The 26,409-nt window shown below is 44.0% G+C and overlaps 1 pseudogene; it reads right to left on the bottom strand.

Moving 5' to 3' along the window:
* Positions 1 to 20,940: 20,940 nt before the first annotated feature.
* LOC125139068 lies at positions 20,941 to 22,012 on the bottom strand (annotated as a pseudogene).
* Positions 22,013 to 26,409: the final 4,397 nt, after the last annotated feature.

The following is a 26,409-nucleotide window of genomic DNA, read 5'->3' as shown; positions in this document are numbered from 1 at the left end:
TTTTTATTTAGCACAGTGGCTAGTTTAACAAAAAATCAGAAATCTGAACACACTATTCCATCACATTTCAGTAGTGAGGACTTTATGAGATTCTTCACTGATAAAATCGAAAGTATCAGGAATAAAATAGGTGACGCTCAACATATGAGAGCAACCAGTGACACAATCTCACCTAAGGCCTTGCACAGCTTTATAAGTACAGGACAGGAAGAGTTAGATAAACTTATTACTACAGCTAAATCAACAACATGTTCACTAGACCCCATCCCAACTAAACTACTGAAAGAAGTGTTACATAAAGCTGGTGAGCCTCTTCTTAATATCATTAACTCCTCGTTATCTTTAGGTTACGTCCCGAAGTCTTTTAAGTTGGCAGTTATTAGGCCACTCATCAAAAAACCTAACTTAGACCCTAATAAACTATCAAATTACAGACCTATCTCACACCTCCCGTTTATGTCTAAAATACTTGAAAAGGTTGTGTCTGTTCAACTGAGCTCCTTCTTACAGGAGAGCAACATCCTTGAAGAGTTTCAGTCAGGTTTCAGGCCCCATCATAGCACAGAAACTGCACTTGTTAAAGTTACAAACGACTTGTTCTTAGCTTCGGACCAAGACTGTATGTCACTATTAGTTCTACTTGACCTTAGTGCTGCATTCGACACTATAGATCACAACATTCTTCTAGATCGCTTACAATATTACACAGGTATTCATGGTCAGGCTTTAAGCTGGTTTAGATCCTACCTGTCTGACCGATACCATTTTGTAGAATTAAATGGTGAATCCTCCAGTTTACTACCAGTTAATTATGGGGTCCCTCAAGGATCAGTTCTAGGACCTCTGCTTTTCTCTATATACATGCTTCCATTAGGGAACATTATTATAAGACATGGGATTAGTTTCCATTGTTATGCTGATGACACACAGTTATATATCTCATCAAAACCAGATGAAATAGCCACAGTGTCCAAATTAACTCCGTGCCTTAGAGAGGTAAAAGACTGGATGAGCTGCAACTTTCTATTGTTAAACTCCGATAAGACAGAAATACTACTCATAGGTCCAAAAACCAGTGCACAGAAACTCTCACAACTTAAATCCCATTTAGAGGGATGTACTGTTACTAGTAGCTCGACAGTGAAAGACCTCGGTGTTATGTTAGACAGTAACTTGTCTTTTAAAAATCATATCGCCCATACTACCAAAACAGCCTTCTTCCACCTTAGAAACATTGCCAAGCTGAGAAACATCCTGTCTGTATCTGATGCTGAGAAGCTAGTTCATGCGTTCATGACCTCTAGACTGGACTATTGTAATGCATTACTAGGTGGTTGTCCTCCATCTTTAATAAATAGGTTACAGTTAGTCCAAATGCAGCTGCCAGAGTTCTCACTAGGACAAAAAAGTATAACCCCAATTTTATCATCTCTACACTGGCTACCTGTTAAGTATAGAATTGACTACAAACTGCTGCTACTTACGTACAAGGCTCTTAATGGTTTAGCTCCCATGTATCTAACTAGTCTTCTAACAGGTTACAATCCTTCACGCTCTCTGAGATCACAAAACTCAGGACTTCTGATAGTTCCCAGAATATCTAAGTCTACTAAAGGTGGTAGAGCGTTTTCTTATTTAGCTCCCAAACTTTGGAATAGTCTTCCTGATAGTGTTCGGGGCGCAGACACACTTTCCCAGTTTAAATGTAGATTAAAAACTCATCTCTTTAGTCAGGTGTACACATAATACATCCCATAATATCATGCACCAGTACATCAGACCAGCACATTTTTATGAACAGCAGATATGTTAATCCCTTTCCACTGCTTCTCTCTTTGTACCCATCCCGAGGCATCCAGACACTGTACCAGCTCCCAACGTCCTCTGTGGGACGAAGTCTTTGGACGTCCACTGAGCCGAGACTCTAAGAATCCTGAGACATCTCCAGTTAGACTCTGTGGTACTCAGGAGATCAGAAGTCCTTGATCCTTACACCAATACAACATTTAACTGACTGTATATTACAATCACACCCCCAGTGTCACCCATATGAGGATGGGTTCCCCCTTGAGTCCGGTTCCTCTCAAGGTTTCTTTCTTTACCAATTTAAGGGAGTTTTTCCTTGCCACTGCTGCCTGAGTCATCTCAGACTTGCTCATAGGGGAATAAATACATACACACTGTGAACTATATACATCTAATAATAATCTAGAATTTTTATTCTGTTAATTCTTATTTCTTTAATTATTCGTTATTTCCTTTATCATTAATTATGTTTACCTTCTGCTCTGTGTTTATGTTCTGTAAAGCTGCTTTGAGACAATGTCTATTGTAAAAAGCGCTATACAAATAAACTTGAATTGAATTGAATTGAATTGAAATGGTCAACTTATGCTATGATGTTCCAACTGCTCTATATTATTGCAAACATTTTTCAGTTAAAGTGTTCCTTTTCTAAGGTTTCCCTTTCTTTTCTGCAGTGTGACTCTGTTGAAGGAGGAAACATTCTGAATGTGCTGAATACACAATAGATCTTTGGAATGCTCTGGATCAGCGTATACGACAGTGTGTACAATGAACAGTGTTCCTGCCAATATCCAGCAACTTCACACAGCCATTGTAGAGGAGAACAACCTTCCACAATCAACAACTCTATGTGAAGGAGATGTGTTGTACTACGTGAGGCAAATGATGGTCACACCAGATACTGACTGATTTTATGACCCCCAATACAGTAAAACAAAAGATTTCAGGAGTAAAAACACAGTGATTATATTTTTCCCTTTTAGTCACTTGACTGGACTATTACTTTTTTCTCCATTTCTTCTTTCCGTGGAAGTAACAGACTTTATAACAGGAACAGCAACAACAAATAAAAGGGGAACTTATAACTTTTTTCTGAACTGTAACTTCTTCTTCTTCTTCTTCTTCTTCTTCTTCTTATTATTATTATTATTATTATTATTATTGGAAAATATTTTTTATTCATACCAAACAGGCCTGATTGTGTTCTGTCTAAATTTAATTTATTGTATTGTTTGAAACTTTGATCTCATTTACTGAATGTGTGTGTTTCTGTGTGTGTGCTCGTGTGTTTGTGTGTGTGCACTTGTGCGTGTGTCTCTGCCCTTCCCCCCACTGCAGTATAAACTGTGTCAGCAGCTGCGTTTCGAGTGGAGTGAAAAACAAAAGTTCCCTTTCGAGGGAACTCGATGCTGCGTCAGTGCTGACACTATGGGAACGCTTCTGTGAGGATGTCTGAAGCTCTGTGTACACACAAGCCATTTTAATGGCTCGGGAAGGACACGTGACAGAGCGATTACGCACCAGCAAGTCCATATAAGGGCATCTATGTCACACTACTTCAGCTTCTTTGTCTTCAGGAAGCGCTCTGTGTATTTGTGTTGATTGTTTGTCCTGTCTGTCTAGTACAAGGAGAGAAAAATATATATTTTAGGGAAAGCTAGGTGAGGAAAAAATAATATGTTGCAAACTAATTTTAATTTAAATGTGGATGCATTTTAAGAGATGCGTGCCTCCGTGCCCCTGCTTTATCACAGGGGACGAGGGAGCCGGCTGCGTGCAATGTGAGGGATCCCTCTGCGTACTCTCCCATCCCGCCTGGCTGTATTTTTCAGCTTCGATCACGGGGTTTGCAGGTTGAGTTCGCGAATATGGAGCAAGAGACGGGTTTTTCCCTTTCTCTTTCCCTCTCCCCTAACTCCGTTCGCTCGATTTCAGGAGCTCGCACTGCAATTTCTCCCAACGCGGAAGACAGCATGCTGCTTCCGATTCAGGCTCTGAGGAGCTCGATGTGGGCGGGGAGGGGCTTCCCCCCTCTGACAGCCGGCTGCGGGCATTATGAGGGATTCTCTCTGTGTCCTCTCCGATTTCGCCTGGCTGTATTTTTGCATGTTGAGTTAGCGGAAATGGAGCAAGAGGCGGGTTTTTCCCTTTCTCTTTTCCTCTCCCCTAACTCTGTTCGAATGGTTTTGGTTTCAGGAGGTCGCGCTGCGATTTCTCCCAACCCAGAAGGAAGCATGCTGCTTTCCACGTCGGGCTATGAGGAGCTCGATGTGGGCAGGGAGGGGCTTCCCCCCGAATAGCCGACACAATCAGCTGCGTTCGAGTAGCTCCTCGAGCCGGTGACACGAGCTGTGTCTAGGCTAAAATTAGATTGGCCTGAAGAGGAAGTAAGTGTTGTCTGTTTTTCTGACCAATTTCTGACTTCAGGCCGCAGGCCACCTTCACGGGGGCGGCTGCCATTTTTCCACAACATCCATGCCGAGGTGTCGAGGTCTTGAAGAATTCAATTTTCTGCATGTATTATTTCTCCTGCCATGTCTGACTATTCAGCCACTATAGGGCTTGAAAGCCATGGTATGGGTCGATGCCTGGGATTGAAGAGACGCTTATGGGCTATCTCTCACCACATGTAAGAAACCTGCCTTCGGGTGGTATCTGAACTCCACTGAGCCACTTAATTTGCGCTCCGTGCCACAAAGCAGACGGCCCGCTCCATAGGCCGTGCAATGGCTGCGCTGGTTGCCACGGAATGGCACCTGTGGAACAATTTAACTAATATTAAAGATGAGGATATGTCCTCTCTCCTGGATGCCCCGGTGTTACCTCAGGGCTTGTTCTGTGATGCAGTGATTACTGTCATCAACAGGCACCAGGAGGTAAATGCCAGTCGGCTGCATTCAGGCTCCCCTACTGCCTGCCCTGCCGCCTCTGGCATTTCAGGGAGCAGAGGGGTCTGTGCCTGCTTCTCTTCCTTGTATGGATCTCCCTGGGTCAGCACCTGCCAGTTTCAGGGCACCCGGGAGGTCTGCGCGAGGTTGACACCACTGTCACACAGCCAGGCAGCAAGGGAACTTCTGCCAGGGGTGTTTCAGTGGGTCCTGGATACCATAGAAAAAGGCTACAGGATCCAGTTCTCCTCCCATCCTCAGCGCTTCCAGGGTGTGCTGCCCACTATTGTTGGCAGACACCAGGTGGTGTTCTTCCAAGAGGAACCTTTCTCACTCCTGAGGAAAGGAGCCAAAGAGCATGTTCCCCTCCCAGGGTGGGACTCCAGCTTTACAGCCGATATTTCATTGTTCCTAAGAGGGAAGGGGGGCTGTGTGGTTCAAGATGCTCACACTCAAGGTTATTGTGTCCCAGATCAGGTCCAAAGACTATGTTGTGATGATTGAACTTGAGGACACTTATTTTCACATAGGCATTCTGCTGGAGCACAGGAAGTTGCTCGGGTTCACTTTTGGGGTGAAGTGTACCGGTATTGTGTTCTTCCTTTTGGCCTAGCCCTTTCACCACGCATGTTTACAAAGTGCATGGACACTGCCCTAGCACCATTGTGTCTTCAGGGCATCCGTGTACTGAATTACCTGGACGGCTGGCTCATTCTGGCTCAGTCGACAGCTATGGCAGCCAGTCATCGAGATGCAGTGCTTGCCCATATGAGGTCTCTAGGCCTCAGGTTGGACCCAGAAAAGTGTGTGCTTTCTCATTTTTAGAGAACCACCATTCTGGGGCTAGTTTTGGACCCCACCATGATGCGGGCACATCTGTCTCCCGCTCGAGTGGCTTCCTTCTTGTCAGCGGTGAAAGCTATTTGGCTAGTCCGAGGCCTCTCTTTCGCGAGGCACAGAGAGTGCTCGGCCTCTTGTCGGCAGCAGCCAACGTTATCCCTTTGGTTCTGCTCCACATGAGGCCATTCCAGCTCTGGCTCAGGGGTGCGGGCTTTTATCCTCTTAGACCTCCCCTCAGGGTTATAAGGGTTACGTGCTGTGAGCTTCGTTCCCTTCTTATGTGGTAAAACCCTGGGTTTCTGGCCTTGGGTCCCACTCTAGGGGCATGTCACCGTCGCAGGACTCTTTCGACGGTCCAACATCAGTAACTGACCTCACAAATGCACTTCTAGACAAATGGTCAAAAATTCCCATAAACACACTCTTAAACCTTGTGGAAATCCTTCCAGAAGAGTTAAAACTGTTATAGCTGCAAAGGGTACCTCCACACTCAATAACTAACAAACAGTCATGACACATGCACAGAAAACACCAGCAGCTAAAAAAAGACAGTGTAAAAACCAGTGTCAGATATTTGGACAATTCCCTGCCAGTCCACTAGTGAGTGTTGGCAGGTGTATTGTGAAGTCAAGTCAAGAAGCTTTTATTGTCATTTCTACCATATATAGCTGTTGCAGTACAGAGTATAAAGAGTATAATGAGTAAGGTTGGGAACCGAGAACCAGTTCTTATTCAGAACCGGTTCTGTTTTTTGACAGGAACCGGAACCGTGTGAAATTTTTAAGTTTCAATTCCAAACGCGGTTCCGATGCGATGACAGGCGAAGCGCTGGGAGCGGTCACTTTAAATAGCCATGTCACTCGTGCTGCTGTGCTGAGGTACACTTTGTGTTAAACATGTCAAAAAAGTCTACAGCAATCAAGCAAATCTACCCCCCTGTGAGGGTTTTCTCCACAGCTGGAGATACAGTAAGCCAGGAAAGGTCTCGTCTTCTCCCAGAGAAAGCAGACGTGTTCATTTTTCTTTAGAAAAATTGCTAACTGTTTTGCTAAGTTGTAATTCTGGATATTAAATTTGATGTTGGCCTCATTTAAATGTAAATTGATATGAATTGAAATGCTCTGTTTAAAATATTTAAAGAGTGATTAATAAACACAAATGGAATTGTTTAAGTATTGTGCATTATTTTTCACATTTCTTTTATTATGAAATCGGAATCAGAACCGGAAAATGTCTTTTGATACCCAACCCTAATAATGAGACAATGTTTCTCCAGGACCATAGTGCTACATAAAACAAAGACAGAGCTAAGGACTTAAGTAAGTATTCCTAGTCACATAACATGCATCTGTGCAACCTGGGGCAATAGACATTGCAAACAAAGAATACAAGATATAACACAAAGAAAATACACAAATGACAATACACAAAAGTAGCGCCAGTTTTTGTATGTTTTATATTGCATGGGCAGAAATACTGTGAAAGTCACGTGATTGTCATGTATGTTATAACCTGTTTTTAATTGCTTCTTATCTGCTGTTCTATTTATAACCACGTTCTTGTATCTGTCTTTGTCAAGTCATTGTTCACAATGATTCACCATGTCCATTGTTGTGTACTGTTGTGTTCTAGAGACACTACTATGTTTCCATGTATCCATGTTTTTTTTTATTCCCTGTTGAAGTCACGTCATGTACTGTTATGTTTTTATTAATAAAACAAGGCTAATTTTCATCTTGTGAATGGCTGCATTTTCCAGAATCAAATAAACGAATTTGTGAAAAGACCAGGGGTCTCATTTATAAAGCGTGCATATGCACAAAACGGGGCTGGAAATGTACGTACACCAGTTCCCATGCAAAGGTTGTGATCTATAAAAAACAAACTTGACGGAAGAATGTACGCACCTTTAAGCAAACTTTGAGCTGTGTGTACACACATTCTGAGCCAAAGGGAATTGGCGACACAGATGGTGAGGTCGTGAACTGAAGTTAGATTGTAGAAAATAAATGTGAGAAGAACGATTATAAGAATTATTCATTCATTCATTTTCTACCACTTGTCCGAATCTCAGGCGTCATCAGGCATCAAGGCAGGATACACCCTGGACGGAGTGCCAACCCATCACAGATTATAAGAATTAATGACATTTAATTTTCACTCTATTTCATATGTTATATCCACATTATCATGAAGATTAAATCCAACAGTGTTATTTGTGCCGATTGTTTTAGGCTATATACATCTAGTAAAATCCAAACGTAATTCAAAATGTATTAAAAATAAAATAATCAGTGCTACTCCATCCAGGGTGTATCCTGTCTCGATGCCCAATGACGCCTGAGGATAGGCACAGGCTCCCCGTGACCCGAGTAGTTCGGTTAAGCGGTAGAAGATGAATGAATGAATAATCAGCGCTGCCTTACAGTCACATTGTCCACAACGGGAGCGCAGGAGGAGATGGCGTGACTAAATGTGATGCAGAATAGCATGAAATACCCTTTTATTAGAGAACTGCAGAACACAGTGTACAAACTAAATATTTTCCTTAATGTACATATATCATAAAATGTCAAAGTCTGCAAATACAGTCATGAAGCTACAGCTACTCATCATCGGTACTAACTATTATGGTGTTCATTACAAAACTGTCATGAAGAAGCATGTGTTCACTATAACATTTCCATCTTACATTTTCACCTACAAATTAATTCTGTGATTAACGATTAGTCTAATTGCTAGAAATATATAGATCCTCTGGTGACCAGGGTATGTAATGCTTCATGATGGCACTGCTGGCACTGTTGGAGGATTACGCCAATGGGAGAATAAGGAGAGAACAAGTTTTCAGGGACCATGATGATGACTGGCCCATTATGATGACTGGCTAATAAGCCGATTTAGATTCCCTAGAGCTGTGCTCTTAGATATATGTGTTGAATTGGGTCTAGTATTAGAGAGGGCAACACGCCGGAACCATGCCATCCCAGTCCAAATACAAGTCCTCACCACCCTGGGGTTCTTGGCAACCGGCTGTTTCCAGCGGGAATTGGCAGACAGGTAAATTATTTATATAAAAAAAAAACTATAAGTAATCCTCAACTTTGTCTCTAAGACCTTTTTGTATATGAAATAATTCTATTGGAATCTATCATCTCACCCTATAGGTCTCGTATATCACAGCCGTCCCTGAGTGCCTTAATATCTGTCGTTTTGAATGGTATACTTAATATGGGTAGTCGACACACACTGTGCGAGAACAGGCCGAAATTGAAATGAAATTTGCAGCAATGTCTGGTTTCCCAAATGTAATCGGCACAATTGACTGCACTCATGTTGCTATAAGGGCTCAATTACACTGTAAGGGCACTGTAACAATTTTGTTTTTAATATAATTATAACCTGCAGCGACAGTGGCTACCCTCTGAGACGCTGGCTCCTCACCCCATTTTTAAACCCGCAGAGCGCAGAGGAAACTAATCATAACGAGGTCCACTCTCATGCATGCCCAGTTGTGGAGCATGTAATGGGCGTGTACAGGGCGGGATATGAGGCTGGTTCGCGTACGCACATCTGTGGGAACATTGTTTACAGGTGTGCGTATGCACGGTTTTATAAATCAGAATATTTTTTGCAGTGTGGCATTTTTGGCTTTTGGGCGCATAAACTTTTAGTAGGGATCCTACGCACAGTTTTATAAATGAGACCCCTGGGCATGAATGTTGTTAGTAACGATTTTTTATATGCAGGAAATAGTTTTAGCGCAAATTAAATTTTATTGAGTGCCGCTGCCTTCGTGTGCTTTTGAAATTAGCCTACTTTCCACAACATAATTACAATATTGCTACATGCTATGTTCTCAGAAAGTACAGACATGTCTTTCTTTACTTTTTATTGTCTATCTTCATTACTCAAAACATTTTAGGGAATATTAGCTGTGGGTTATACTTCTGTTCAACTAGCATGTTTTAAAACATAAGGCAAAAAAATAAAACTTTTGGAAATCTGGAAAACACACTGATCACAATTAAAGAACAGTAACCAATGTAGCACAAAAGATGTTGACAACTAAAGTTTTTGAGGGTTATAGAAATGAGTAGGAAGTGTGGATGTCTTTGCTTCAGCACATCTGCAGCCACAGGACATCACTAGTTTCTTACACTGATCTGGTGTGAACTTGGTCCTCTCTTCCTCCAGTTTCTTCCACAGTTGGTTACTGTAGTGGGATTTTGAGCAATAACTTTTTTGGCAAAGATTTTCCAGAGTTCAGGAGTCTGGGCTGGCCAACCTTCAAGGAGCTGCTTTACCCATTTTGCAGTGTGACCCGGCCATTCTTTCATAGAAATTGCAGGCTGATTGTGAGGTGCTCGCACAGAAGGAAGCACATGTTAAGGAGTTTAGATTGTGGTAAAAATTTGCATTGCACCTGCCAGGTAGCTGTAGAAGAGGTCCAACTTCTGCTGCAGAAAGCATCCCTCAAACCATCACATTCTCACCATGTTTTGTTGATAGCACATCCAATTGATGCATTCTATACCCACAGTCTAAGATGGTATTTGGTAGTGTAACAGATTTTAACTAACAAATGTATGACCCTTAGTTTAATTACAAACCACTGAATACTTCAATACTCAAAACCATATCAATTGCTTGTAGTTTACTCAATTATTATGAAAATAGTTTTGAAAGATTTGTTAGCAGTGGGTTTTATGTATGAAATGTTAAACTCCAAATGAGCTGGTGAGTTCAACAGAGTGCTTCCATGTTAACATGTGAATGGACACTGCTAAAAGTGGATTTTTGTCAGAAGGACCCACAGCATTTTTTATCTTGGTTGCATTTTGTTTTTATATAATTAACTTTGTTTCTTCATCTTGCCCCCTCGAGTTTTTTCTCTATATATTCCAGTTCTTCTTCTAGTTTCTTTTATATTTTTGTTTTATATTTTCTTTGCCCAATTCTTTCTTTTTCTTTCTTTGTTCCTTTCATTCATTCATTCTTTCTTTCATTCTTTCTTTCTCCCATTCTACAATATTTAATTAAAAATGTTTCATTAAAAATGTAACTGTCATGCACGTGAAACAAGCTAGATCCAAATGCTGGTTTATTAGGTGATCCAAAACAGGCAAGGTTCAGACATCAGGCAAACAACAACATCAAAGGAAATCCAAACACAGTAGTCAATAATCCGGCCGTGGGTCAGGGCAGGTAGCAAACATTCATAAACACGATAAACAAACAGGGTAAAAACAGGGCAATAGACGGAACAGAATAATACACTCAGAATGCAGACAGAGCTAACAATACTTCACACCATCAGAGAGTTCTGAGTGAGCTTAAATAGCCCAGGTGATTACAAACAGGATGCAGGTGTGCTGAGTTGGTGGTGCAACGAATTGTGGGAAATAGAGTCCTGATGCTAAAGTGCAGCAATCCTCTGCAGGCCAGCAGAGGGAGCCCTCCTGGCTCTCATAACAGTAACATTATCTTCCTCATTCATTTCATTTCCTTTTTCTTTTTCTATAATTTCTCTTAAAATAGCTTTCTTCACACATACTCTCTTCCAAAGCTGGAAGATGCATTCTCAGCGCTCAGCGGTTCTAAGTGGTTTTCTGTCCATGTTTTAAAGTCTGGTTATTACCAGATTGAAGTTGAGGAAGCAGACAAAACAAAGACTGCTTTTGTGTGTCCTCTTGGGTTTTGGGAATTTAACAGAATGCCTCGAGGAGTGACTAGTGCCGAGTACCTTTCAAAAATTAATGAAAAAGTGTATGGGGGGCATGCATTTAAAGGACGCGCTAGTTTTTATTGACGACCTGATTGTGTTTTCAAAGACTCTGGAAGAGCATGAAGCAAAGCTGATGAAGGTACTCACATGCCTTAGACAGTTCGGGTTGAAATTATCGCCTGAAAAGTGTGTCTTCTTCCAAACGTCAGTCCGTTATCTTGGGCATGTGGTTTCCAGGAATGGAGTCGAGGCTGATCCGGAGAAGATCACTGCTCTTAAAACTTGGCCAGTCCCAAGCAACCTGCGAGAGCCGAGATCCTTTCTTGGGTTTGCTGGGTACTACAGGAGGTTTGTTAAGGGTTACTCTAACATTGTAAAGCCCCTCCACAATCTAACCTCTGGGTATCCACCTCCTCAACAGAAATTGAAGTCAGATGAGGTCTTTGGGAGTCGCTGAACACCCGCTTGCCAGCAAGCATTTGACCTGGTTACTGAGAGCCTTACATCCGCTCCTGTGTTAGGTTTTGCTGATCCCCAGAAGCCCTATATACTCCACACTGATGCAGGCACCACTGGGCTCGGTGCTGTTTTGTATCAGGAACAGGAGGGCCAGTGTCGTGTCATAGGCTATGCAAGCAGAGGGTTGTCAAGGAGTGAGGGTTGCTATCCAGCACACAAGTTGGAATTTTTGGCACTCAAGTAGTCAGTGACAGAAAAGTTCAATGATTATCTTTACGGCAACAACTTCACTGTTGTTACTGATAGCAATCCGCTGACATATGTATTGAACTCAGCAAAACTTGATGCGACAAGCTATAGGTGGCTGGCAGCACTGTCCACGTTCTCATTCAAACTTCTCTATCGTCCAGGAAAGCAAAACGGCGATGCAGATGGACTGTCCCGCAGGCCGCATGGGAAGCTGGCTGATGATTTTAAATCTCAAAAAGAGAGTGAGCGCATAAGACAGTTTACACAGGGTCACCTCTCCGATCCAGAAAATATAGATGCAGTAGATCAAGCTGTTGTGCAAGCAATCTGTGAGACATCTACTTTACAGTGTCACTTTAGTTGAAACCCTTGCCATATCAGCTACTGCTGTGCCTGACCGTTATGGGCAAGAAGATCACCTTGGTGGGTTGCCAGTTATCCCCCACTTAACTGAGGCAGAACTTGTGAGAAAACAAAGACCTGATCAAAGTATAAGGCATGTCATTTCCCAGATCGAGCAGGGAGATAAACCACCCCCAACTTTGTGACATGAACTCCCTGAGCTTCCACTGTTGAGGGAGTTAAATCGCCTAGAACTCCTTAATAACATCTTTTACCGGAGATGCTAAGTGGGCTCTCAGACCTTTTATCAGCTTGTGCTCCCTGCTGAACTTCGTGACACAGTTTTGATCAGCCTACACGATCATTTGCGTCATATGGGGGTTGACATCTTGTAAGGACCAGATTCTTTTGGCCAAAAATGGCTTTGGATGTTCTGAGAAAAGTCAAAACATGCAGTAGGTGTGTACGGAGGAAGGCACTGCCTGAGAGAGCTGCCCCTTTGGTTAACATTAACACCACCAGACCCCTTGAGCTCCTCTGTTTGGACTTCCTCTCTCTTGAACCTGACAAATGTGGGACCAAAGACATACTTGTGATTACAGATCACTTTACCAAGTTTGCGGTTGCCATGCCAACACCTAACCAAAAGGCCCTCACAGTGGCAAAACGGTCTGTGGGAGACCTTTATGGTGCACTATGGAATCCCAGAAAAGTTACACAGTGATCAAGGACCCAATTTCGAGTCCCGCACGATAAAAAAGCTCTGTCAAGTGGCTGGCATACATAAAGTGAGAACAACCCCATACCACCCTAGGGGCAACCCCTTTGAGCGATTTAAGTGAAAATTGAACTGAAACTAAGTGAATTTGCTATTAGGATTGATTTTACACTTTAGTACAAGTATGTTAGTCACCTGGATGTGTTCTGTTAAGATGTTTCACTTCAGAACAACTCTGTATAATTGATAATTACATAATATTGAAAACAAACACATACACACACACACACACAAAAAAACAACAACACAATTTTACAACTGGCAGGTGCATAAGGTGTGAATAAGGTTCCCATCCAGAATATATCTATAATAAGTCAATGAATTTTCGATGACTCCTTATGGATGGATGAGGCTGTACCAGAACTCAATGAATGGGATGAGGTGGAGCTTACCAACCTTCACGCCACCATCCATCCAAACAGGAAGGGAACATTTAATTTTCCTATTATAAGTCTTAAGCATCGCCTGATACTCTCAGTGCTGGTAGAAAGACTGCCTTGTGAAAAGCATTTAATTGGAAGAGAACAATTTTAATATCAACTGATTATTAATTGGTGGATAAAGATATATTTAAATCTGTTATACTAATGTATTTACACTGTAAAAAAAATTCTGTAAATTTATAACTAAATATTGGAGGCTGGGTTTCCAACCACTTACTGTATTTTGACAGGATTACTACATTCTATTATTACTATATCCTACTATCACAATTGTACTTTTAACAGTAATACTGTAATTCCTGATTTTCCTGCTGTTTTTAGATTAAAATGCTGGTCATTAAATAATTATTATAAATACACTGTAGTGACCATTTGTCAAATTAAATATACAAAAATTAATCAAACTTAACTCAAATAACTCAAATAATCACCAAGATACACCGTGGGTTGTGGTTTACATGTTTGAGTCCAAGCCAGGTGATGAGTTTGGTGATGTTAGGGACAGGCCAGTTCAGCTTGGAGGTTAGGATTTAAACCCTTGCGGTAGAGCAGTAGCAGTGGGCGTTCCTCCCAGCCTGCTTCGGCGGCGAGAGTGCGAAACGCTAGGGCATACACCGCAGCGGTGCGATCGCCCTGTGACACGGCCAGCAGGCGTTCCTCCGCGCTCTCCCCAGAGGCGGAGTGGTCAAAGACCGTGCAAAACTGGGTGAGGAATGCCGCGAACGAGGGGAAGGCGTTCTCTCTCCACACCGCGGTGGCCCAATCCAATGCCTTACACGTGAGCAGGGAGCAGACAAAGGCTATACGGCTGTCTTCTGTGGCGTACAGGGTTGATTGCTGCGCAACGAACAGCGAGCACTGCATAAGAAAGCCCCGGCACCCTCCAGGTTCGCCGCTAAACTTCTCCGGGAAGGCGAGACGGTGTCCGGTGACAGCGGGAGCGGGGTACGGCACGACCAGGGGAGCCGCTGCTGGGGTTGGAGGAGTTGGTGCGGCGGCGGCTCCTTGTAGCCCTTGTAGAGCCGCGGCAAGCTCCTGTGTAAGCTGAGTGAGGCGTGTCAGCTGCTGGTGATGACCGGCGAGCTGCTGGGCCTGGCCGGTGATTTGAGTGGTGAGCTGAGCGACGGCTGCTGGATCCTCGATTGGCGAGGTCTCCTGTAATGACGAGGAGGCGTACTGCTGGGGATCCATTTGCAGCAGAGTTTATTTAAGTATAAACACAGATCGGAGTCAAATAGGCGGGGGTCAGAACCGGCAAAACACAATAGCAAAGAGAGAGCAGAATCCGAATCGGGGACAGGCAAAAGGTCGGGGCAGGCGGCAAACAATCAGAAGAGTCAGGAAGAGAGAGCAGAGGTAATAACCGGAAAAACAGAACACAGAAAACGCTCAGAATGACTGTAGTAACACAAGTCGAGACCTCGCACCGGTATGGAGTAGAAGCGTGGTATTTATGTGAATGGGAATTAGAGACAGGTGGTGGAGTAATCAGGAGTCGAGGTGGCTGATGGGGAGTGTAGTGCGGAAGTGCGCTAGTACTCCGGAGACGCGTCTCTAGGGTGACGCTCATGACACTAGCATATCTTGCAGATATTTTCAGCATGCTCAATACGCTCAACTTAGCACTGCAAGGAAAAACGGTCACAGTCTTCACTGTACAGGACAATATTAAAGGGGCCCGCACCAAATTAGAGCTCTGGTGCGCACGTATCGATCACCGTGAATTTGACTGTTTCCCCACTCTAGCGGACTTTCTTCTCGAAACTGAAGAGACCCTGGGTGACGACACCATCACAGCCATAAAGGAACATCTACAAGGCCTTCACATGCAGCTGGGGAAATACTTTCCAGAGCTAGATGTGGACTTTGAGTGGATCAGAAATCCGTTTGGCGACATCATTGAGCAATGTACCAAGCTCTCAATACAGGAAGGCAATAGTCTTGTGGCCATTGCATCAGATGGAGGTCTCAAAATGTCATTCAAACAACAGCCCTTAACAGACTTATGGGCTCAGCTCCTTCCTGAACATCCAAAGCTTGCAGAATCTGCCCTTCCCAACTACATACAACTGTGAAGTTGGGTTTTCCACACTGGTTGGTTTGAAAACAAAACAGCGCAACAGACTAAACATGGAGCCTAGTATGAGACTGAAACTCTCCTCTTTGGAGCCAGACATTCAGAAACTGATGTGTGATAAGCAGCACCACCCGTCTCATTGATATTCACGTTAAGTTTTAGATGGAAATCTCAAAATCTAAAATCCACAGATCTATTAGTTTTGTAATGTACTAGTTTTTGTTTCATGTGTAAAATATCAGTAATTTCAGTGATATTGGACATTAAGAGGAAAATTCTTTTCAGCATTTTATTGTTACCATAGTTACAACCATAGACTTCCTATACCCACTACCTCAGTTTTAAATTAATGGCTCTTTGGAATGGCATTAATTGGGACCTAGGCTGTTACAGTATGTTCAATTGCATTTTTTTCCCCCACATGTGCAGTTTCTTGTTCATATTAAGCTGCAACTCATTTCACATTTACTTTTTCAAATTAAATAAAAATTTATATAATAATTTCTCATCATATCATTGCATTTGTGTTTGAATAAATAGTTTTTGAATTGAAACAGTTGCATGTTAAACTTAAATTTATCTTATTAATTTTGGTCCTCAGAAAAAAATTGGAAGATAAAGAGGTCCATGGGCTGAAAAAGTTTGAGAAACACTGACCTAGGGGATAAAAGCGGTTCAGTTGTGGCAGCCCAGAATGCACCTGGGTGGGCCTATGTTTTAGTTTTTTTTTACCAGTTTTGTCAAGCCAGTTGGGCACAAGGAGCAGGAGATGCAAAATTGTTTGTTTGCCTGCAAACCCTTTAATAAAGCTCACCTGTCGCGACCCTGGCAGAGGTGGCTTGGAGACAGACCCGTACGCAGGATAGCTTCCAATGAAAGGGGTTTAATACAATAGGAAGAACAAACATAAACCACAACACACGGGGAACTAACAATATAATCAATGAAGGCGCGCTGCCTAATGCAACGCGGCTCACATATATAGTGACACGGACAATCACACACAAAGGGAAACAGGTATGATGACCGGGGAGGAGCAGACGTGGACGGGGCAATCACGTGACACAAACAAACAAACGCACATGGCACCAAGTCTGCGCTGATCCATAACGGATCTGGGGAGAGCGCGGAGGAACGCCTGCTGGCCGTGTCACAGGGCGATCGCACCGCTGCGGAGTATGCCCTAGCGTTTCGCACTCTCGCCGCCAAAGCCGGCTGGGAGGAACGCCCACTGCTACTGCTCTACCGCAAGGGTTTAAATCCTAACCTCCAAGCTGAACTGGCCTGTCGAGATGAGGGACGGAGCCTATCCGAGTTCGTGGATCTCTCCATCCAACTGGATAATCTCATGCGCTCCCGGCGAGCCCGAACCCCTGCGCGCACCATCACACGCCCCGCGCGCACTGAATACCCCGAGCCCATGCAGGTCGACTACACGCGCCTCACGCCGGAGGAACGAGAGCGCCGCTTCCACCTCCGCCTCTGCCTCTACTGCGGAGAACCGGGACACCGACTGCCAACCTGCCCAACGCGACCACCACGACGACGAGACAACCTGGTGAGTTCACACTCCGTCACCCCCCGATCGTCAAACTGCACGCAAATTAGTGTACAGCTCGAGATTCACGGGCAGAGTGTCGAAGCCCTTGCACTCGTTGACTCAGGTGCAGCTGGGAACTTCATGTCTTGGGATTTTGTTCATACTCACAACGTTCCGATAATTCCTTCTGTGTTTCCCTTAGCAGTGGGGGCGATAGACGGACGACCATTAAAAGAAGGACGCATCACACACCGCACCAAAAATCTCATCCTGCAGGTGGGGGACCAGCATCAAGAGCGTCTCTTCTTCCACCTCATCCACTCCCCCCGGCATGCCCTCATTCTCGGCCTACCATGGCTTCGACACCACAACCCGACCATCTCCTGGACTGATCTGCGCATCACCGGCTGGGGCAGCACTTGTGACACACTCCGCCGGGACCCAATGGAGCCATGCCAGCTTAACACCACAGGCACCGCGCCAATCACCTCTGACATCTCCAATCTCCCCGACGAGTACCTAGAGCTTGCGGAGGCGTTTAGTAAAGTCAAGGCCACGGAGCTGCCCCCACATCGCGCCTGTGACTGCGCCATCGACCTACTGCCAGGAGCTACACCACCCAGGGGGAGAATTTTCCCTCTTTCACAGTCTGCGGCCATGAACTAATATATCCAGGAAGAACTAAAGAAGGGGTTCATTCGCACTTCCGTGTCCCCGGCTTCATCAGGGTTCTTCTTCGTTAAGAAAAAAGACGGGGGGGCTCCGACCCTGCATTGACTACAAAGCCCTCAACGACATAACCGTGAAGTTTCGGTACTCCCTGCCGCTCGTGCCGTCAGCTCTGGAGCAACTCCGCCGCGCGCGGTATTTCACCAAGCTCGACCTCTGCTGCGCGTATAACCTCATCCGCATCAGACAGGGAGACGAGTGGAAAACCGCCTTCTCGACCCAATCAGGCCACTACGAATATTTGGTCATGCCGTTCGGCCTATCGAACAGCCCAGCAGTCTTCCAATCATTCATTAACGATGTGTTCCAGGACATGCTCGACCGCTGGGTAATTGTCTACATCGACAACATTCTCATCTACTCGGAAAGCAAAGAGGAACACATCAGACACGTGAGGGCAGTATTGCAGCGTCTCATTCAGCACCATCTGTACGCCAAGGTGGAGAAGTGCGAGTTCCATCAGACCTCAACGTCCTTCCTGGGGTACATCATCTCGGCAGAGGGGGTCGCCATGGATGACACTAAAGTTTAAGCAGTGCTGCGGTGGCCCAAGCCGCGGATGATCAAGGAGCTACAACGCTTCCTAGGGTTTGCCAATTTCTACCGCCACTTTATCCGTGGCTTCAGCACCATCGCGACACCTCTCACCTCCATGACAAGATAAGGACCCGCTCAACTCACCTGGTCGCCGGAGGCGCACGTGGCATTCAGGCAGCTGAAGGAGAGTTTCACCTCAGCCCCGATACTCCACCACCCGGATCCGAACCGGCCATTCACCGTCGAGGTGGACGCCTCCAACACGGGAATCGGCGCCATCCTTTCCCAGCATCAGGGACCCGCCGACAAAATGTTCCCATGCACCTACTTCTCCCGTAAACTGACCCCAGCAGAACGGAACTACGACGTGGGAGATCGCGAACTTCTGGCAATAAAAGCAGCGTTTGAGGAGTGGCGGCATTGGCTGGAAGGCGCACAGCACACATTCACAGTCCTCACGGATCATCGTAATCTGGAGTACCTGCGTTCTGCCAAATGCATGTTCTTCACCTGGTTCCAATTCACCCTGACGTACCGACCGGGTAGTAAGAACGTCAAAGCCGACGCCCTGTCACGCATGCACCGAGAGTCGCCCCAACACAACCCCACCGAACCGATCCTACCTGAGACTCGCATCCTAGCACCCGTTCAGTGGGACATTATGACCGAGATCACCAACGCCAACGCCCAAACGCAACCTCCGATCGAATGCCCGGCCGGCAAAACGTACGTGCCGGAGCACCTGCGTACTCCGCTCCTGACCACGAGTCCGGCCTCCGGCCACCCCGACATAACCGCAACAACCCACCTGGTCCAGAATGAGTTCTGGTGGCCGTCGCTGAACGCAGACACACGCAAGTATGTTCACGGCTGCGCGGCGTGCCACGCCTCCAAGGCTTCTCATCAGCTACCCGCGGGCTTGCTGCAACCTCTGCCAATCCCACAGCGTCCCTGGTCCCACATCGCGTTGGACTTTATCACAGATCTGCCTCGATCCAACAACTACACCACCATTCTGACTGTTATCGACCGATTCTCGAAAGCCTGCCGGTTAATCCCACTAACCAAACTTCCCACCGCCTTCGAGTCCGCGGAGCTGCTATGCAACCAAGCCTTCCGCTTTTATGGCCTTCCAGAAGACATCGTCTCGGACCGAGGTCCTCAGTTCACCTCACGGGTCTGGAGGGCCTTCTTCAAGCGGTCAGACGGAGCGCCTCAACAAGGAGATCGTCCGTTTTCTCCGAACGTACTGTCACCACAGTCAGAACGAGTGGAGCCGGTATCTGATGTGGGCAGAATACGCGCAAAACTCCCTCATTAAACCCACCACCGGCCTGACACCCTTTCAGTGCGTCCTCGGGTACCAACCTCCCTTATTTCCCTGGTCCGACACACCCACCGACCTACCAGCTGTTAACGACTGGTTCCGACGGAGCGAAGAAACGTGGGCCGCGGCCCACCGACAACTACGAAGAGCCGTCCGAACGCAAAAAACCCAGGCTGACAGACACCGCTGGGAACACCCTGAGTACCAACCCGGCCAGTGGGTTTGGCTTTCGACCCGCGACATCCGGCTCCGCCTACCCTGCCGTAAGCTCAGTCCCAGGTACGTGTGCCCGTTCTGAGTCCTCAAACGTATTAACCCCGTCGCATACCGCCTCTCACTACCAACCTCCTACCGCATCTCACCCACCTTCCACGTTTCGCTGCTGAAACCGGCCGTTGAGCCGAGGGATGATCCGGAATCCACCACTGCTCCGCCCACGCCGCCGCCGCTGATGGTCGATGGCGAAGAAGCGTATCAGGTCCGCGAACTGCTCGACTCCAGACGCCGAGGGGGCCACTTAGAATACCTGGTCGATTGGGAGGGGTTCGGTCTGGAAGAACGCTCATGGGAGAAGGCGGGACGTTTTCGTGTCGGGAGCCGCGGGGGGGGCTCTGTCATGAGCAACGAACCACCGCGGGAGCGTACTTCCGCACTACACTCCCCATCAGCCACCTCGCCTCCTGATTACTCCACCACCTGTCTCTCATTCCCATTCACATAAATACCACGCTTCTACTCCATACCGGTGCGAGGTCGCGACTTGTGTTACTACAGTCATTCTGAGCATTTTCTGTCTTCTGTTTTTCCGGTTATTACTTCTGCTCTCTCTTCCTGACTCTTCTGATTGTTTGCCGCCTGTTCTGACCTTTTGCCTGTCCCCGATTCGGATTCTGCTCTCTCTTTGCTATTGTGTTTTGCCGGTTCTGACCCCCGCCTATTTGACTCCGATCTGTGTTTATACTTAAATGAACTCTGCTGCAAATGGATCCCCAGCAGTACGCCTCCTCGTCATTACAGCTAGTTTTGAAAGCCACATAAAGGCATTAAGTCGATCATACAGTTCATCAGCTTGGTGCAGAAATAATTTTACTTCATCGCGCAGTTCAAAGAGATGAGACAGGACCTTGCCACCGGACAACCAGCGCACTTCAGTGTGGAACAGAAGTTTTGTGTGCTCACAAATTGTGTGCCTTTGATTTAGATGACTTCTTTAACTGCCTCGTCTAAAACAGTTTTAAGACTTGCCGTCTTTTTCACCGCGAGCTGTTCTCTGTGAATGCAGCAATGAGTTGACACAGAGGATGGAGCAACATTACACACGTGTGTTACCAGGCCCTTGTGTTTGGCTGTCATCGCAGTTGCACCATCAGTGCAAACTCCAACACAACATTTCCAGTCAATTTTATTAAGCACAATGAAGGCATTTAATGCATCAAAGATCGCTTCTCCTGTGGTGTTCGTTGGAAGGGATTTACAGAAGAGAAAATCCTCGTGGACTGAGCGCGCATGGATGTATCTCACAAAAGACAGAAGATTTGCCCCGTTACCAAAATCCGTGGAATCGTCCAGCTGAAGAGAAAAGAAGGGACTCGTGTAATCGTGTGATCAGCTGCTGTTGGACAGTTTCGAACATTGAAGTTATGCGTCACTGGACAGTGTCATTGGACAGAGGTACTTTGTGCATATCATCACTAGCTTTCTTCCCTAACATTACGTTTGCCATAACTTCTGCAGCAGGCTTAACTAGAGTCTCTCCAATTGAATGGGGTTTTCCCGTTTTTGCAATGAGTAGAGACACTCTGTATGATGCCTCAGTTGCCTTTGCATTTTCACCGGGCATAAAAAACTGTGAGGTGTTTTTACTCATGTATCGCTCAAGCTCATCACGTTTTCTCTCAAAAAATGACACTGGTTTATCTGTACAATCTTTGTGCTTAGACTCAAAGTGACGCTTGAGTTTCGATGGTTTCATTGCTTCATTAGCCAATATTTCATAACACAGAACACAGTGAGGTCTAGGATCCTCAAGATCCTCAGTCCAGAAAAATCCAAACTTCATGTACTCATTGTGATATTTTCGCTTAACTTTCTCACATGGTTTTCCACGGTACGCTAGCTCCGTGGTATGCGGGAGTGTTGTGTCCAGTGGCCGTGACTCGGTATCTTCGGTTCCGGCTTCAGTGGGCCTTTGTGGTGCTGTAGTTTTGCTGCATTCAGTGGACGCTTGATCTTTTCTTTTGACTCCTCTTTGGCTTAGCCACTGATCCATTTTTACTGCCCTACTGCAAGAATTACTGCCCTAGGTGGACATCACCTAAACCAATAGAAAATTATTAAATATAATATTATAAAGTGCTAAACCAATCAAATAAGCAGATTACTAAGAAAAGTAAACATCATAATTAACATAAAAATAACACAAAAGACCAAAAAATAAACTACTTTTATAAATTTTTAATGAATTAATTTTAATATTACACAAACAATTTATATTATTATGCAAAAATTAATAAAACTTGTTTTAGTAAAAAAATAATCTTATCATTCTTTCAAATGTTAACAGGTAGTAAAACAATTGAACTGAGAATGGAAAATCTTTTCCAAAATATATTTTTTAATATGACTCAGCAACTGAAATATACTGAAACTAATGTACAAGAGATATATGGTAACTTTCCCTATATAACATGTTACTGTGTGAAGAATGAAGAAAAAGTGGGTGAAGCAAAAGTTAAAATTTAAAAATGTCTTCACAAATATATCCATGTTTTTATTTTTAATCAGATTAACCCAAAATGCTGTTTGATTTAAGTCTTGGATTTATATGAGGACAGATGTGCTAGTGCGTTTTACTTGCTCTAATGACCAAAGACTGATGACAGCAAAGCAGCTGAAATGTGATTCATGTGCTGTACAATACACTGTAAAAAATTTCAGTGTTAAATTACAGTAATATACTGGCAGCTAGATTTGCCTGCATAAAGTTGTAAATTTACAGATTACCTACTGTAAGTTACAACAACAGTTTTGTACTGTACAAATATTACGGGACTGTGCTGTAAAAAAAGAGAGAGCTGCACAGTATAATACTCTCAGATGTTTGCTTGCATTATACTGTTATTATAGTCTTCCTGCTGTAATTTTAATAAATTGTTTACTGTTTTTTAATATAAACTATACTGTAGAATGTGATATTTATATTGTAACCTAAAATGTCTCAAACAAAAGATGACGATAACACAGTTTTTATTAAATATAATAAACAACACAATGCTGTAACTTTTTTTCTTAACTGAACTGCTGAACACAATGCTGTAACATCACCTTTGATTAAAATAAACTACAATATAAAAAATGCAAATAAAGCCCCACTCAAAGTCCATGAGGTTTTTGCTGAGGGTGGCCACATGGGGATTCACTGTTGCTGCCTTTTTCTGGACAACTTTCCTGTCTTCTTGGACACCTTTACCCGGCTGGCTTTTGTTCCCTTCTCAGGGTTCACACCAATTAAGTGTCTACAAAGTACAATGAGATAAGTTAAGATTAATTGCAATGAAGACAGATAAAACACTGTATTTACAGTATAAATATTCTAAGTTGTTGCCATTATGGCAGTATCTGCATAATTTTATTTCAATGCTGTCCTTAAATGGGTTCAAAACTGTATTTTGAATGTAAAATAAGGTTCTACCTTCTCAAAAACACATCTCTCTCAAAGTGTCACAAGTCTCTCAAATCAACAAATCAACTAACCGTGCTAATAGATTAGATTGTTCAGGGGTGCGTTTCCCAAAACCATAGTTGTTAACTAAGTTAGCAACTTTGTTGGTTGCAGTGCAATTTCCCATTGCCAACCAACTAAGTTGCTAACAGGTTAGGAACTTTTGTTTTGGAAAACGCACCCAAGAATAGTCGTGCTGTGGCAACAACTGCCAGTAAAAGAAACATGCAGACTGTATTTTCTAATTTTTTTTTGCTGAAGCTTGTCAAACATAAGTGAGGATATTTCTAACAAATACAGCTGATGTGGCATTGTAAATTTTGTTGAAACTTCACTCTTAGAACGAATTTGTTAAAAACAACAGTGCGTTGTCCCAGAATCAACACTGTGCTGTTTTTAACACATTCGTTCTAAAAGTAAAGTTTCATCAAAATTTACAGCGCAACACGTTAATTTTTTACACATCTTTGTGTGTTCCACTGGTGATTCCACCAGTGATTTGACAAAGGTTGAATCATTGCTGCTGGACTAATGTGATCTAAGTTATGTAACTGCTGAGCCAAATATGGCAGAAGTGATTCTGGTGCCATATATTTTCCCCCTTTGGTCCAGCAGCCTGTAAAATCAACCATGGCTCTCATATCTAACCATTTCCATGCTTTATACATTGGAACATCTTTGTAGAGAGTCTGGAGGCATAATGACACTGGTTGTTGTCATTCTAGTACCCACTCGCACGGTACTGTATGAACAGGCTTTTTTTTTAGCAGCTACGTCCTGAGATTCCGCAGTGTTAGGTTTGGAATCTGGGAGACGACTAGAAGCTACTACATCAGATACAGAGGTCATTGCTTTTCCTGCTCTCCTATTCCCTCCAATGACTTGAGCTGAACCATCAACAAACAATTCAAAATTAGCATTATTTTGCAGACTCTCTGCAATAGCATTTGAAGATGAGTGTATGAGCATAACACAATCATGAGTCATTTCTTCATCCTCTAAAGGAACATCAGTCATTGCAGACATCACACAAGAGGATGGGTTAATGACAGGGGCATGGTCCAAAACCAAGTTGAGGGCTGTAAGAGTAGTTAACCAATTTCCCCAACAGGAGGAGGTGATTTTAGCTTGATTATTTGATGTGGATACTGAATTTGGGCACCTGACTTTTATTGTTTGGCCTAAAACTGCATTTGTACAGGCCTGAACAAGCTGTCCTATGGTTTCACTAAAAAGTGGATGGACTACCTCTGGGTTATAAGCAGGCTGGGTGGGTGAGGGGTTATGTTATGTAAATTTCTTCTGCTATCTTGCTGCTTTTTCCTACAATCTTTTACCCAGTGCCCTGATTTTCCACAATATTTACATGTTCCCTCTCTCTTAGGAAATCCGGTTTCTTGCCTAGTCTCTGCATAGGAATTATTTAGCGATGCTGTGGCTGTTCTGATTTTTATCTTAACATCAGAATCCCTTTCCCAGATGGCTAACCTGTTCAAGTTGTTTTTCAGTGTTTGAATAGACCAAGTAAGATTTAAGAAAGGCAGAGCATTCCTGTACTCTGATGAAAGGCCATCAAACCATGCCCTGACTAATGGTCCCTTATCATCTAATACATCATCCACTGTATGCAACTGCAGATTGACAAAATCTTTCAGTGTATTCACTTACAGTTTCTGCCTTTTTCTGCACACAGCTTTTGACTCTGGCCCAATCGATCAATGGCCCAATAATATCCTTCAGTATCCTAAGGATTCCTTCTCGAAACTCATCTTTGCTGGCACGTTTGAAATCAGAAGTATACACAGTACTTTCAAAATACTTAAATTCTGATTCTGTTAACACCTGAGACATAAGTTGAGTGACCTCCACTAGAGACATGTCATAGAGAAGCAGATTTTTTGCTAATGCTCTCCTAAATTCAAATAAATGTGAATGTGCTGATGGCAAACTTTGAGAGAGTTTCTCCATTGCTTGGCCCTAAAGCTTTAATGACAGTTTGCATTAATACTGGAGATGGGCAAGGAGTATTTTCTGCTTCTTCTATTCTACTTAGAACCCTTTTAAGAGCTCCACACACAGGGGCATTGACAGGCTGATCAGTAAGGTCACTAAAGGACACATTATCTCCCTCTTGGTTAGACAAGGAATGCAAGTCAGGATATACATTAGTGATGGAAGATACTCATGCATGTAATTCTTTGTTTTGCTCTTCTAGCTCTGTAATACGTTGGGCATGCTCTTGTGCTGAGGTAACACAAAATTCCATGTGGCAACAGATAATTCCTTTGACATTTTTTTCTGATACAAGCACCTAGCACCTTTTTGCACTCTTTAATAGACCACACTTTGTCTGGATGAATGCCATATTTCTTTGTCAAATTCTGTTTGACTGAGTCTGTCACTATAACATTCATTTGCTCATCTAACAGTGATTTGAACTCTCCACTAGTCCACAAAGGGGTAGTTAATCCACCTTTTTCAGTAGTGGGGAACAGTCTTGCATTCTTTTTAAACATTTTTATTGCTGTTAGTTTCTCTAAGGTAGGGAATAACCCATAACTGTTTCTGATTTCTAGATGATGACACCCAATTCTTCCCGGGTGTACAGGGGATAAACCAAAACTCTTCCCCGATAAACAGAGGGGAACTCAAATTTCTTCCCTGATCAACAGAGGATAACCCAAAATTCGTCCATGCCTAAACAGAAGATAAACCAAAATTGTAGTTAAACCAAACCCTGCTGCTGTTTGTTAACTCTTCCCTGACAAAGCAGAGGATAACCACATGTACACTGGTCTGTAAGTTCTTTGGATAGAGTGACACAGCAAATCAAAGTTGAGTTGGAAAAAATCTGGAATCTGTAAATTGAAGTTTTGAAGAAGTTTAGTGAGATGGCACCATCTGTTGTAAACTTTTTCCAGAGAAGACCAGGAGACTTGGATATC

The sequence above is a fragment of the Tachysurus fulvidraco genome, chromosome 16, assembly GCF_022655615.1.
Source record: "Tachysurus fulvidraco isolate hzauxx_2018 chromosome 16, HZAU_PFXX_2.0, whole genome shotgun sequence".
NCBI lineage: Eukaryota > Metazoa > Chordata > Actinopteri > Siluriformes > Bagridae > Tachysurus > Tachysurus fulvidraco.
Note: the sequence above shows the minus strand (reverse complement) of the source record. Positions and strands in the feature narration are given on the sequence as shown.